This window comes from Lutra lutra, chromosome 15 (assembly GCF_902655055.1).
Source record: "Lutra lutra chromosome 15, mLutLut1.2, whole genome shotgun sequence".
Lineage (NCBI taxonomy): Eukaryota > Metazoa > Chordata > Mammalia > Carnivora > Mustelidae > Lutra > Lutra lutra.
The window spans coordinates 65738846-65753302 of record NC_062292.1 but is presented as its reverse complement, the minus strand read 5'-3'; the positions used below and the strand labels follow the sequence as shown (position 1 = coordinate 65753302).

The window sequence follows — 14457 nt, the reverse complement described above, 5'->3', positions numbered from 1 at the left end:
CGCGTAAGATGGCATAAATCACAGTTCTCTACTTTGAAGTCACTCTTAAATCAGTATTTTGCAAAGACATAGTTTGAAACTATACAAATATACTTTTCTTCACACTTATGTATTCATCTATATCATTTTAGATTTATGGTTTACCCTCTTATTCAATGGGCTATAATTACTTCCAATATTTATGTTAATTCTCAAGTTGCTCCCAGTGTGGTCAGTGGGATCCCCTTCACACTGGCTCTGGTGTTCTCCTGACAGGTCTCCATTATTATTTGCTCATTTCCTTCCTTTCTGGCACAAAACAGTAATCCAGATTCATCTTCTACTTTCCGTGGCCCAGACCTGGAATTCGTTACTTATCCAAGGATCCCTGGTTCCTCTTAGTGAAACACAGTGTCTAGTAGGCAAGGAATTCACAACGAAACCAAAAATTCTCTAACACCACAGGGTAACTCCGAAGTTCTCCACTTCCATATCAAGCTCTCCTTTAGAAAGCAGATACAATAAGAAAATATATTAAGGATAATGGGTATCAATTCCCTTGCAGGTAACCAACTTCACTTTCTGCCCGCCCACACCTCTTCCTCTGCTCCACCCTCCCCACTCCAGAACCGGCTCCTACTCCCTTCCTGACCCCTCCTCTGCCCCCTCCATCATACTGAGTCACCCCACATCCTTAGGCATCCTCTCCCCCAAGTGTGTCTTCCTTGTCTGGTCCCATCTGATGTCATAATCCTAAATCTTTCAGTAAGGAAAAGGAAAAAGAAGAAAAGAACTTTGTTTCTTTGGGATGCTTTTTCACAAACTACATGGTAATTTGATTCACACTGAGGAATTCTAAGTATTAGGCATTCACATTATTCTCTGGTAAGAGTCTTTAATCCATAGGAGGAAGTGTAGCAAAGTGCTTGGACTCAAAAGTATTTTTCCCTTCTTTTCCCTTGTCTCTTCACTTTTTAAAAATTCTACCCAAGTTTTCATCACCACTTGTTTAATCCAACAAATATTTACTCTGTTACTAGTATACAGGAAGCACGATATTAAGTAATGGATCGGACCCAGGGAAAGAAAATAGAGTCTTTTATAAGGTTTTGTCTAGGTGTTTGGATGAATACACAAATACCTATAATGAGACAGAATACTGTAATGCCATAAAATGTCATAATAACAATGATTTTCAAACACTCTGGGTAAAGCACCATGCTTAGTACTTCCGTGTGCATTTACCAGCCACTAACGCCCCAGGAATGTGAGTGGCTGTATTACCATTTCACATGGGAGAAACTGTAGATGTACGAAGCTTGAATGCTTACATTTTCAACATTTAGAAAAAGAGCACTGGGTTTGGAATCCACATTTGTCTGATTCCAAAATCTCTGCCCTTCCTCACTGTGGCATTCAGAAGATGGAAACATCCTTTCCTTTCAGGGGGTCAGGAGAGACTCCATGAAGCAGACAGAGTAAGGGATAGACTTAGCCCCTGGAGGTCTGAGAAGCAGAGATTCTCTGAAAGCCACTTTAAGTCACAGGAATTGAATCAGGATTTGAAGAAGGGACTCGGCACATGCCCACAGGTAGAGTCTGGGGGTGCAACGGGATTTGCGGAAGGAGTAACACAAGACCAGTAGCCTGGGAAAGCATCGTGGTTGGCTCTAGATCCCAGGACAATGAGTCTGCATTTCATTCAAGCAGCATAAGGTAACTAAGCCCAGTTCCCACCCTAAACCGCACTCAGGTGGTCAGAGGAATGACTGTGTGGGGGACTGCTTCCAGGAAGTGGCACTTAGGGTCTGACCAGCACTGAGGATTCGAATAGGAGACACAAGATTCTGGATGGTGGTACTGAATCCGGCCAATCCAGCCCAGGAGGTTGGGAGGGAAAATGAAGGGGATGAAGCGCCGTCCAAAATGAAAAAGGCAGATGGATCAGGGACCGTGATCACGGTAACATGGAAAGCAGTTTAATAGGATTGAGGAAATGGAATACATGGACATTTTTAAGAAATTTGCTTGAAACCTGAAGAAAAGAACAAGATGAATCATCACAACTCCAATAAGTGAGGTTTAATGTCAAAGAATGGTAGGTCCCTGGCCACAGCCCATTAGAATAGTCCTCTCATCTGAAAAACCTGCATTCTGCACTGCACAGGACACACAAAAACCTCATGGAGGGAGCACACACCTGAATGAATGCTAAGGCAGCAGCACCACAGAGGGATACTGAAGCTCACTGAGCTGCTGAAGACAGGAGAAAGCAACACAGTCAGTCAGATGCTGACATCGAGGGACCCTGAAGGAGGTGAGGGAGGTCAAGTCATAATAAAGGGGAAAGGAGGAGAGGCACCTGAGAAGTTGGAACACTTCTCCAGAACTCAGAGGTGGTGTCTACCATTTGCCTCAATCTCTACAGCAAAAGACTGGCATGTTTTGAATTGATGGGGAGAGGGAGGATTTTCAGGGTCTTCAGCAGAAAGCAGAATCCCAGAATGTCCTACAAACAGAAGCCTACTTCACAGAAAGATGGAAGGAAAGCCTTGCACACACAGCCCACTAAGGCCAGAGTTCAGGAGGTCTGGCAGAGGCTCCAAGAGAAGAGGGTTAAGACTCCTACTCCCATAGGCTGACTAGACCCCTCCTGTCACCCTCAACTCCACCTCTGCTCTCCCAGCCCAGAACCAGGTCATAGGATGGCACCCTAGCAGTCCCTTATAGCTAATAAATAACCCCCAGGAGTTTCCGGGCCAGGCCCAGCCCTCTTCCCCTCAGTAGCTCTGACCCTGGGCACTGGTGCCAGGCTGAAAAATGCCTCACACATCCCTGGTGCTCTCCATCCCCCATCTTCCCCCACAGCTGCATATAAACCCTGGAGAGCCTGAGGTCTAAGAGCATGAACCTAAGAAGCTGGGGGACAACCACAGTGCTCTCTGTGCCCTCACCCCGGTCCCTCTGCTGCTAACACAGCCCCAGGCCGAGAGCAAGGACAAGCTGCTGCTTCTGGTCCCCGCCCTTGCCAGTCTCCTGGGGGCCTTTGCTCACACAGGTTGGAAGATCATCAGGGTATATGTGTGTGTCAGGAGAGGTGGGGACTGGAGGGACAGGCCACAGGAAGGAAAGACGAGTAGTTGCTCTATATAAGCTAAATTTGTGATTTTCTTTCCTATTCATGTTCTAGGTAAAGGTTATTTTATCCTTTTCCTCCTGTAGCTGACATGAGTAGGAATGTGTTTTCCTAAGAATACTTACACTGAGCTTGATCACACAGATGGAGAACTGTCTGCAGCATTCCCCCAACCCCCCTGCTTTGGCTGACCCCTCCAGTGCCCATGACCTCTTCTCCTACAGCATCAGAGCAAGAGCAATGAGGGGATCATCTTTTAAGACTGGGATTGAGAGTACAACATCATCAATGGGGGTGAGGGTTGACAAGATGGTCTCCAAGGTCAATGAGGAGTTCCCCATCCTGGTACACACCAACCTGTGCCAATTGGGTGGGAATCCCCTTCGGGCACTGCTAAGCTCCAGGTCAACAAAAGCTTTGGTGAGAAAATGGCTGAGGAAGGGTTCCCCTGGGGAAGCTCACCCCCAGACTGTCCTGGGGCAGGAGTAGGATTCCCATGGAGGAAAGTGTGAAGAGAGACCGTCCTTCATGAAAGAGCCTGGGATTTGTACAGGTCAGTCTCTGCACCATCCTCAAAAGAGAACCAGTCGGTATACTGCGGTATCCACACCAAAGCCCGTATCCCAGACTGGCAGGCCCTGAGCCAGGAGACACAGGAGAACATGTTCACTGAGCTCTACAAGTAGAGAAGCTGCTCTGCTCCAGCAGGACAAAGTTACTGTGACCGGTAAGTCACCAACAGGAAAGACCCACTCTGAAGACAATGAGGCTTCATGCCCTAAGGCTAACTCCTGTTTTCTTTGATCTTATCTATTGAAGGGCTTCATTTGTAACAGAAGTTTCCAGGCTCTAACATTTGTTCAGCATCTTTCAGGGCCCCAAGTTATCCACTATTTAGGGATCACATTTTTTAGTTTTTCTATTTTTTAAATCACAGGGACTCACTGGGATGTAACAAAAATACAAATTTGTTGTAGGAAAAAAATAATAAAGGGCTTGATTACTAGGAGCAGCTTTTCTACTTTCAACTCAATGGAGTTTATTCTTACTCAACTATTTCTATGGAACTTAGATGAAGACCTGCTACACTGGGCTTCCTGGTCACAGCTGATAGAAACAGAAAGGCCTAACTGGTCTGGGGCTGCTCTACTCAATAAAAGCTCCTTCCCTTTTCTGTGGCACAACCCCACATCTAATAAAACACAAGCCGGAAAAGTATGGGAGCAGGACTACCTGGGGCCACATAGTCCTACACCCCTGGAACATTCTCCAACACTTGTTGATCCTGCCAGTGTTCTTAGGTCATCCAAAAATATTACAAGACTCATGGTACCTTTGCTTAAAATCCCTGGAAGATCCCCAGGCCCTTATGATAGAAGGTAAACATCTCAGCATGGAATACAGGATCTTACAAGATGTGACTACCTGACTAAAGGCTGTGTGCTTCTAGGATGTTCAGCCACTGATGAGCACATAATACATATTATACATTATAATACTGATACATTACTTGTTTTGTTGTAGTTGCTGTTTTTCCCTAAAGCACATGGGACACTACAATGCTGTTGGTGCTCAAGGAGAGTATGTTTTATCTGTTAACTCCTTTCCCAAGTGGAAAAGAGCAAACGGTACTCAACTTAGGGGAAGTCCCAGATAAGTACAGCACAAGACACATTCGTCCTAATTTGCACAGAATCAAGCCAATGAAGAAAGACATCTGGATAAACCCAGAGTTTTAACAAGAAACTTGCTGAAACCAAACAGAGAGACCATTTGTAAGTGCAGATGAAAGGCACAGCACAATGTAATGAAAACAGACTCTGGAAACCGATGATCACGCACTGTAGCCTATGAAGAGTTCCTAGGTGCTAAGGGAAAACTGCTGCATGGCTTCTCATAAGTCAGGTCCCATGAGCCACTCCACTGAGTGGTAAGAGAATGGGTCAGTTGACCAAGACAGTTAGGCAGGTGTTTTGTTGATAGCAAAGAAAAAAGTATCTCCTGACTTAACTATGTATTTTCCATTTATGATACATCTCCATAATTTTATATTTTGCATACTAAAAAAAACCCAGGTATAATCCTGTTCAACAAATGTAATTGGAATAATTTTTGCAAATATTATGGGTTTTAGTTTCTCCTTTAAATTGTCTCCCCTCTGCAGCCTCCCCACTGTGGGACTAAGCCACATGACAGATTGTTTCAGGGCAAATATGCTCTAGTAAGATGAATTTAGTGGGCAAACATAAAGTTTCCTCTAATAAGACTATAGTGAATAATATTGATGCTCACCTATATCTTGTACTCTTCTTCAAAGATCATACTTCTAAGTCCTCTTGCCAGAAATCAAGGCCCTGTTACTAGTTCATTAACTCTGAGAACTGTAGTGTTACACCTCTTTGCTGACCTATTTCAGAGAGGATGTGAGATCCCCAGGAGTTCTCTCCCACTCACATGGGAAAATCTATTAAGATCCAACCTGGGGAGCCTACAAGATGGCCTGAAAAGAAAGCAAAAGATACCAGGTGTGTGTGTGTCCTGATCACTCATTCTGGCCTGCCTACATCATCACTGGAATTGTCCTATCAAAATGAAGTTGGTGGCTCAAGCTAGTTAAGAAAATGGACCTAGAGCTTTAGCTTAACTTGTGATCTTTGTTTCAAAATGAGACAAGACACAGAAGTTTCCCTTTTCAAGGAAAAATCAGAGCCTAATAGTTAAAGCAGAAAATAGATCTTCTTCGAAACTACTGGAATAGGGGAAAGAGACCTCCATCAAGAATTGGGCTCAATTCTGAATACAGCAGGAACAAGGAGCAGGGTAGGAGTCATGGGAAGACAAAATACTATGCAGAAAACCTCAGAGATAGGGGAGATTCTGGTTCAACAGACTTGACAGGAACCTTCCTGGAGGCAAACCAGGGTGGTCAAATACCAAGGGTGGAGGGTGAGGATTCTTTCTAAAATTGGGTGAACTGCAGGCTCTACAAGGACAGACAAAAGCCCAAGGTCAAAGCCTAGTGGAGAAGAGGGCTTAGAAGAGCCTGACTCAAGTCTGGTCAAGGAGAGGGTCACAGTCCCTCTCTCTCTCCTGTTAGTCAAGAAGAGCAGAGACATTTCTTTCCCATTGAACAACATGAGGCCATTTCTTGTTTAGTTGCCTTTTATTCATGAAGGACCAGCTAGACCATCTTCAGGGACTTGCTAGAAAACATCTGCTGAATGATACAAGTCCTACATCTAATGTGGGTAGCTTTTATGAAAAGAGAAGAAACCCAGTTGGTAAGTGTGGGCAACCAATGGAGAAGACAGCACCATTGGGCATGATGCATCATGAGTGCTGAGGCAAGGATGGCAACGATGATCCAACAGACTTGCTGGTTTGAAGTCTGAGGATCTTTAGTGACAGCACAGACATCAGTATCACAAGCATGGTCATCTCTCAGAGCAGAAACAGCAACATCCAGTTTCAGCTCATAGGGCTTCCTTACATGGTCCCAAGAAGGATCACAGTGGTCAGGCTCTGGTTCTCAGGGGAGCCAAACCAGGAGAGTAGAAGAAAAAATGAAAACATTAGTTTGGAGAATTGGAGGCAGATATTGGAGAAAACTAGAAGAACTGAGAATTTGGCAAGGGCTGGAAAAACGGGCAAATGGATCCAATCCATTTTCTAGATGATGCCTCAAAGACCATGAACAGAGCTAAAATCTAAAAACCCACAAGAGCAGGTTATGGTTTTCTGTTGAAACAGAAAATTTCTCTATAGTTACCTCCCCTTTGGATTTCCTGCTTATAAAGTGAGTCTGTTTTCATTAGGTTTGGTCTGATTATTTGTGTAAATGCAACAAGAATGGACATTGACTGAATAAGTCTTTTTGAGTTTGCTTTGCGGGAACTTCTCACAAGGACTCTCAGACTTTCAAAATCCTCAAGTCTTGGTACCCAAGCCGAGAACTCACCACCCAAGTTCTCCTTCAGTACCTATAGATATGGATAGATTCCTCTCTTCAAAATATCCAAAGCTTGCTGAGCTTGCTGGGAAGTGACCTTCCTTAACTCACTTGATAAGGCTGGAAACACTATTAAATAAGCCAGATACCAAGTTGATTTTTTTCCCAGAGGACTCTAAGCACTAGCTCCATAAAGTCAACCTTAGTTCCTTAACACTGTGTGGCCTGATCTGATTCTATGTACCATTTTCAAATAGGACATTCCAGTCCCAGCCTAAATATAACCAGTGTCTCCAATTATGTCCTGTTACAAGGAGAACAGATTCTTATTGAACTTAAGCAAATAGCTGGCACAAAAACAAGAACGCTCAAGGTTTTCCAAATTCAGGAGGGAACAGGGAGATCAAATGATGGGAATGCAAGTTGGTGCAGCCTCTTTGGAGAACAGTGTGGAGATTCCTTAAGAAATTAAAAACAGAGCTTCCCTATGACCCTGTATTGCACTATTGGGTATTTACCCCAAAAATACAGATGTAGTGAAAAGAAGGGCCATCTGTACCCCAATGTTTATAGCAGCAATGGCCACGGTCGCCAAACTGTGGAAAGAACCAAGATGCCCTTCAACGGACGAATGGATAAGGAAGATGTGGTCCATATACACTATGGAGTATTATGCCTCCATCAGAAAGGATGAATACCCAACTTTTGTAGCAACATGGATGGGATTGGAAGAGATTACGCTGAGTGAAATAAGTCAAGCAGAGAGAGTCAATTATCATATGGTTTCACTTATTTGTGGAGCATAACAAATAATACGGAGGACATGGAGAGATGGAGAGGAGAAGGGAGTTGAGGGAAATCGGAGGGGGAGATGAACCATGAGAGACTATGGACTCTGAAAAACAACCTGAGGGTTTTGAAGGGGCGGGGGGTGGGAGGTTGGGGGAGCCAGGTGGTGGGTATTGTGGAGGGCATGCGTTGCAAGGAGCACTGGGTTTGGTGCAAAAACAATGAATTCTGTTACGCTGAAAAGAAATTAAAAAAAAAAGAAGCATATGTGGCAGAAATGTTATAATTATTAAACCAGATTTTAAAAAACTATTTTTAAAAAAGCTTTCATTTTTGTTTACAAAAGTATAATCTAATTGTTACAAATAACTTTGGAGAAAAGAGAAAGGGGAGTTCTTACATCCAGAAAATGGAACATGAACAGTCTACCAAGGTTCCAAATGAAACCCACCAATGTCCCTTCATTAGTCCATTCAGTCCCTTGTAATTAATTCTTGTTCTGCTCTTCCTTGGGCTACCAGTTTTATGAACCCATCAGTTTCCCCTATTAGTGTTCTGGAAATCCTTAGTCCAGGAGTGTGGTCTCAAGAGTATTAAAGCAATGCCATCAGAAGCCTGTAAGCCCAGAGCACCTGTCACAGCCCTTTCCATGGGTCTGAGAAGACCAACCATTCCGACCTGCAGCTAAGTGCAAATCAGAGTAAAATAAAAGCATCTGTGGATGGCAGACTTAAAATAGCCATGGTTTAGACCTGATAAGCATTTACTCAATAAGAACAACTGGTTTCTATAGCAGACATTTTAAGGTAATTACTAGAATTATGGCTGATAACATACTGGACATACCATGCATAGAGAATACTGACCAAATTCTAGTAACTTCATACAATTTCTGAACTACTTATGTTAATATTTACACAGACAAATACAACCTATGGAAAGCTAGTATCTTTCTTATTTGACAAAGCCTTTCCAAGCCATCCAGCATATCAAATAAACCAAATTAGTTTAACATCTCTTTTTATAAGGTAAGAGAACAAATCCTTTGAGATTTTCAAAGGTGCCTCTGGGAAAGCTCAAGCCACTTTGAAGTCAAGAAGATTTCATTTAGGATTTGATTTGGGGAAGGCAAGATTATCAAAAGTGTAAAAAAACCTCAGCTGTTTAAAAAGTGATAAGACTTGGTTCTCTTAAATAATCAAGAACATGCACCATGAGGTTAACATAAAGCACAGGAAGTTATTCTGATAAGACGTAGAATCTTTGTTTCCAACATGGATTATTAAAAAGTAAGAAAAACCTCCTACAATCTATTAAGAATAGACCAATAATGCAAGAAAACTTTGTCATTTTAACAGAGGAAAACCAAATTCTGGTTTCGTATCATTATACCTTTGAACTCTTTATGACCTGTAGATAAATCCATCCAATCTCCCCCAGCTTATTACTTTTCACAAAACCTTCCGCACTGGCTATATTCAGGATTTCTCTCTGTATTTTTCCTTTTTCTCATTTTGAACCAGTTTCTTTAACTTAACACAAAATTAGCCTCATTTCCCTTTAATGAAAACACATTTTCTGTACCTTTCCTATATCACTCATCAAAGACCTACCCTATTTTTCTTGTATACTTTGCCTAAATAGTTATTTCCCTTACTTTGGGTAGTTTTATTTTCCTATACTAATTGCAATACTTTAATCACTAGTAACTTTTTACAGAGAAAGCTACAAAGCGGACAATCATGAATTGTCACATACCAACATTATAGCATATTTTACAGCTATACTATCTCAATTTTACAAGGACGTGCTTCCTCATTTTTCAATGTGGCAAAAAAAAAAAAAAAATGCGTAATAGTCTCCCGTGTCTCATTTCTCTATACCACATAAAATTAAGGAGCCCACAGTATATAAACTTAAACTTGTCTCCAATAGTAAATATCTCAGCAGTTTCTTAGAAATGATTAAGATATTTAATAAGTATTACTCCTTAACTTAGCATATTTCTAAGGTTGTAAGTTACCAAAAAGATTTTAGAAACAATTTTTAGGAGACATATAACCAGTAAACAAAGATAGCTGTGATCTCATTTCCCCCTTTAACTATTTGTACAATACGTGCGTGTTAGGGAAGTATCACCAATTTTTTAAAAAAAGACACTGAAAAAAGCCAAATACTTGTTCTATTGCTGTGTTTGAAAAAGTAATGAATATCAAGTAATTCATTTTTACTGCATCTTTACCTGTACATTTGTTTTTAGGTTGAATTTGTAACTTTTATAATCTTGAACAGCCAGTAAATATCCCTTATTTGACTAGTAAATCCATGTAGAATGAAAATATGCCCAACTGATACTTATTGCTGATAACTCAGACATAGCTGTTTTTATTAAATCAATGGTATTACACTCATCTTCAAAGATTTGCTCAAATCACATGAACCAGAAAAACATTTGGGTTAGCTTCTGATTTCTGGAAGTTTGGGGAATATTTCATTTATATAAGCAACCATTTATCTCTAATCTAATTTGAATAGAGCTTCTTTATAGGATTTTATAACCTAATTTGGTATACCATCCAGGGATAGAATGTATTTAGGTATATGTACACACACGCACGCACACACATAGACACCCATCTTCTACTTTTCCTTCTAAACTTTTGGCCATGAGTCAGGTAAACAAATACAGTAATAGAAAAACCTCACTGGTCCATCTCCAGTCTGTATTTTCATCCCAATTGTTTGACAGATAGAATAAGTTAAGGTTACCGACTCAATATGAGGGTTAAATATTTTCCCCCACATTTGTGGAGGAGATTAAGGTTTTCTTTTGCCCTGATAAATCCTCTTATGAAGGCTCTGAACTACATTTTAGGTAAGAGACTGAGGGCACACAGAACAACGGTCTGGAAGTCTCCAAAGTCTGAGGGGAGAAAACATCCAGTCTGTTTCCAGCTGCCTTTTCAACTTCATGCAACTGCTTTTGGGGGTCCCTGAGTCCCTTGAGAGTCCTCACAGGGACAGGGAGCACAAAGTTCAAGGACAGAAGATGCAGGAGGTAGCGGCTAAAGGGGGACAAATCAAAGGATTCAAAAGAGCTGAAGGAAATGAAGGTGATAAAAGGAGCGGAAGCAATGGGAAGGGAGAGGTCTTAGGGGAACCAGGTTGGGGAGATCTTCAGTTTCTCAAAGAAGACACTGAAGTACCATATGATCCTTAGCAAAACCATGCCCACAGAAAGCAGTTAGCAGGACATACAGTCAGCAAGTTCGAGAAGGGAGCTTCAGTCAATTGAGAAGCTCTCACAGGAGAAGCAAGACCAAAAAGATTGAACAGAGCTCACAAAGACCCAAGGGAAAAAATTATCCATAGGAGTCAAAACAAATTTTCACTTGAGAAAGAGCCAGGAAGAATCTTCTAGGCTAGGAAGTCAGAAAGTAAGTTCCCACCCAAAACAAAGAGCCAGGAAGAATCCTCTGGCCCAGGGAGTCAGAAAGTAAATTGCCATTCAAAACAAAGAACAAAGCCCAGGAGTCAGGGAGTGAATCTCTATTTGAAACAAAGAGCCAGTAAGAAAGATATCCCAGTAGGTACCTTGCAGACAAAGAGGACTGGCCCTTTAACACAGCTTCCAGACGACACTCAGAATCTTAAAAATCAAAATCTGTCAGTGGACTGTCATCTGGAACGCTGGCTCAGAAGCTCAACTCACCAATGGACCCCTGATCAAACAGACAGGAATAAAGAGAAGGATTCAAAGTACACAGGTAGGAGCATGCATGAGAGGTCCTGGGGTCCAACAATGAATCTGAACCTATCCAAGCCACAGCACCATGATGGTCAACAAAAAAAACAGAACAAAACAAAACAAAAAACAACAACAACAAAAAAAAAAAAAAACAGGAAAAAAAAAAAAAACAAAAAACAGTGCCAGACAGATGTCAAAGCAGTAAAAACAGATCTTACTCAGAATTATTGGAATAGGGGAAAGAGATCTCAGTACAGAATTGGGCTCAGTTCCTAATACAGCATGGACAAGATGGGAAGATTTATAACCAAGGAGTAAGGTGGGGGTTGGAGGTGGAAAATTCAGGAAACACCAGGGGGAAATTCTGGTTAATGACTTAATGAAGGCATGCCAGGGCAATCAGATATAAAGGGTGGGGAATTCTTTTCTGATGGACTTAGTAGAATTCTTGCTAAAATTGGGTGATGTAGGTCTGATAAGGACAGACACGGAAGCCCAAAGTCAAAGCCTACTAGAGAAGAGGGCTTAGAGGAATGGGACTAAAGTTTGCTTAAGGAGAATCTTTGTCACCCTGGACCCTGGGAGGAGTTCAGAAGGCAGTTGCATTTATCGGTAAACTTCTAGGGGACCCACCTAGAGGGAGGAGCAAGAACACCAAAAGGAACTGAGGACTACTAACATTCCCTTTCTTCACACCTGGTCATAATCCCTGGGAAGCACAGGGAAGAGGATGGAAATAGGAGACATTGACCAATTATTCCAACAGACTCTCCTCTAAAGAGAGGGCTTAGTTGAGACTAAGTTTTAAACTAAACCTTTTGTCCTCATTACTACTGACTCATAGCTCATGAAGAATACCAGAGAGTCACAGTAGGAGTAAAATACTCAGCTCCACTGCACAGTAGTCCTACTGGAGACTTATGGAAATGTGTGTTGACCAAGATTTTTTTATAATAGTCAAGGCTGTTTTTGTTTTATAGACCCTTATCTCTGCAAAGCATGGGGACAGTCTCAGAGCTGGTCATAGAATTTTGCTATCACATAATCATTTTATTCATTCATGTATCTAATCAACTTGTATTTATTTCTTCTCTATGATGTGACAGGCCCTATGCTAGGCACAGGAGATACAAAGCTGAGCAACACAGATGGACTACCTACCCCAACAGTTTTGTCACTGGAACGAATACCTCCAATTAAACAATTAACCAACTAAATGGCTTCTAAATTTTGGCTTTTCTCCAACTTTCAGCTGATGCTGCACCTTTCTTCCCAAGCACTCTAGCTAGAGAAGAGATTAACCTTTTTGAGAAGAGTTAATTCCCTGGGTGCCTTGTTGGCTAAGTCAGTTGAGCATCTGACTCAATTTTGGCTAAGGTCATGATCTCAGGGTCATTGGATTGAGCCCCACAATGGGGTCCATGCTCAGCGAGGACCCTACTTGAGATTCTCTCACTGACTGTGCCCCTCCTCCACTCACACACACACTCTCACTAAATAAAATCTTTTTTTTTTTTAAAGTGTTAGTTCCCATTGGGAATGTCTATAAGCGACAACATAATATTTTTTCTTAGCAAACCTAGTGGTGTTAATTGAAATGAAACATCTGGTAATCTTCCCTGGGTGCATTTTATAACTGTCAGAAACACTGGCAGCAGGAGCAAAGGAAGAAAATCTCAACTGGAGAAAACACTGTGCCATTAAAAATCCACCAGAAAGATGGAAGGATCTGGACAGCACAAGGCCCCAGAAATACAACTGGAGAAAGACTGGAGTTAATGATCATAATTTCTCACTCTTCTGGTAGTCCTAGGGCCAATAAAGACCTAGAGAACAACAGATACACTCATACGATAAATGCCCATTGGGCAGAGCTGCAATCATGAACATCAAAGTCTTTTGGGGGGGGGGGATTATCTGCTGCATTTGCAGAAGGATTTAATTCCTCTATAGGGGCCAACCTGGCTCCAGAAAAAACTCCTCCTCTGCAACCCATTGAACAATTTTCCAGGATAAAAGCACATGCAGTACTATTCTACCCTCACCACTCTATCCACAATTCACTCAGGTATATTTAGCATAAATCACTGAGCTTGAAGCATTTTACTTCAGCCTCCAGTAAAGCTTAGTTTCAGACTGAATTGGGATGAAAACAAGGGAAAGATTTGGCCTGGAAGTGCTATTTTTAGCTCCTTTGGAGTGTGAGCCTGAACCTTTCACATGGCCCAAAAGGATACCCAATGCTGTTCTCGAAAGAGGAAACAGACCTGGATCACTTTTAACCATTAACTTGGTAAAGATAATGGCTCACAGGGCTACAGATTGGCTTCGTCTGTGCTTCAGAGTCGTCTAACAACCTCCAGGGCTGTGCATCCTAAGTGGCACCACATGAACTTACTATTTGTCATTAAAAGGTTCAAGTATCAGCTACTTCTTGTGACTCTACGAAATAGATGCCCAGAGAAACAGCATCACAGTTGGAATTATACAGTATTTGTATTTGGAAAAATACAACTGGAGTCTTAGGATTGACTGAGATTGCATTAAGCCTATGGGCTATGAAAGGCCCATCCAGCATTACATAATGGTAAAGGGGTCAAACAAGAGGACATAACATTTGTAAAGATATACACATCTAAGAAGAACACCAAAATACATGAAGTATTAGCAGATCTAAAGAGGGAAATGGATGGCAATATATTGATAGCAGGGATTTTAATACCCCATTTACATCAATGGATAGATCGCCCAAACATAAAATCAATAGGGAAACGTCAGCATCAAATGCCACATTAGACCCAATGGACTTAATAAATGCATATGAAATGTTCCATCCAAGAACGGAATACACATTTG

General features: G+C 41.7%; 1 protein-coding gene and 1 pseudogene across 1 annotated transcript in view; both read left to right on the top strand.

The window, feature by feature from the left end:
• Window positions 1-14457, top strand: part of LOC125086297 (putative olfactory receptor 10J6) — a 126385-nt pseudogene that overhangs the window by 63835 nt on the left and 48093 nt on the right.
• The window catches only part of APCS (amyloid P component, serum), a 51038-nt gene continuing 39458 nt past the window's right edge, over window positions 2878-14457 (top strand). The window contains exon 1 of the mRNA XM_047705526.1: window positions 2878-3037. The gene's annotated coding sequence lies outside the window, so the exon portion shown is untranslated. The remainder of the gene's footprint in view (window positions 3038-14457) is intronic.